The 1,415-nt window shown below is 44.0% G+C and overlaps 1 pseudogene; it reads left to right on the top strand.

Annotated features, from left to right (window-relative positions):
- The first annotated feature begins 764 nt into the window (after positions 1 to 764).
- Positions 765 to 1,183, top strand: LOC129485072 (prothymosin alpha-like; annotated as a pseudogene).
- Positions 1,184 to 1,415: the final 232 nt, after the last annotated feature.

Below are 1,415 nucleotides of genomic sequence, written 5' to 3'. Positions count from 1 at the left end.
TTTAAACATATTGTGATACCTAAGTTGTATGGCTACATATAGACAAAAATAATTGATAAAATTCTACTAGAAAAGTCGCAAAACATGAGAGACCATTTAGTTATATGTTGGTTTGGGGGCAATGCAATGGGTAGGGTATATTTCTCTAAAGTGCCCAGTATAAATCTGCAAATTAGAAAAGAAGGAATCAAACCTGGGAGAAGATCATTAGCAAACATCCAGCTTGCTCACAGGAAAAAAAGGGGCTCATTTATAGCTATAGGAGTGAGAGGGAAGAGTCACCATAAAGGACCAAGTCCATATGGAGGCTGTTGAGAGACAATTCTCCAAGAATTTCTTGGATTTCTGCACATTCTGCAACCAGGGCACTGACTGCCTTTTGTTCTAATCTATCTTTAGAGGACATTTATACAGCAAACTGTCTTGAAGGATAGAGACAGTGTCCCCCTTCATAGCAAAAGAACAAGTTTGCTTACTATCCGGTGTAGTAAAATAATCTTTCCTTCTAGGGCTAAGGACAAATGTGCTATATAGCCCATTATAATAGGATTCTTTTTCCAAGCTCAGGGTGCTTTTCCTGTAACAGAACTCACTGCCTGTGCAGACATCAACTGGCGCTTGTGTCACCCTGTGGAAACTGAGGCTTGGGGAACTGGTGCCGAAATGCTGTTACTTTGGCTATTGCTATTGTTGTGAGTAATAAACTATTACTGAACTCTCGCTTCTTTTTAATCCCCTGCATTGGATCATCCGCGTGCCCCCCTATGTCAGAGGCAGCCGTAGACACCAGCTCCGAAATCACCACCAAGGACTTACAGGAGAAGAAGGAAGTTGTGGAAGAGGCAGAAAATGGAAGAGAAGCCCCTGCTAACGGGAATGCTAATGAGGAAAACGGGAAGCGGAGGCTGACAATGAGGTAGATGAACAAGAGGAAGAAGGTGGGGAGGAAGAGGAGGAGGAAGAAGAAGGTGATGGTGAGGAAGAGGACGGAGGCGAAGACGAGGAAGCTGAGTCAGCTACAGGCAAGCGGGCAGCTGAAGATGATGAGGATGACGATGTTGATACCAAGAAGCAGAAGACCCACAAGGATGACTAGACAGCAAAAAAGCAAAAGTTAAACTAAAAAAAAAAAAGACCGCCGTCACCTATTCACCCTCCACTTCCCGTCTCAGAATCTAAACATGGTCACCTTTGAGTAGAGAGGCTCCCCCCACTGCCCACTGCCCACCACCCACTGCGGGCAGTGCCACCCGCGGATGACACACGCGCTCCACCACCCAACCCAAACCATGAGAATTTGCAACAGGGGACGAAAAAGGAACCAAAACTTCCAAGGCCCTGCTTTTCTTCTTAAATGTACTTTAAAAAGGAAATTTGTTTGTATTTTTAATTTACATTTTATATTTTTGTACATA

The sequence above is a fragment of the Symphalangus syndactylus genome, chromosome 6 (assembly GCF_028878055.3).
Source record: "Symphalangus syndactylus isolate Jambi chromosome 6, NHGRI_mSymSyn1-v2.1_pri, whole genome shotgun sequence".
Taxonomy (NCBI): domain Eukaryota; kingdom Metazoa; phylum Chordata; class Mammalia; order Primates; family Hylobatidae; genus Symphalangus; species Symphalangus syndactylus.
Note: the sequence above shows the minus strand (reverse complement) of the source record. Positions and strands in the feature narration are given on the sequence as shown.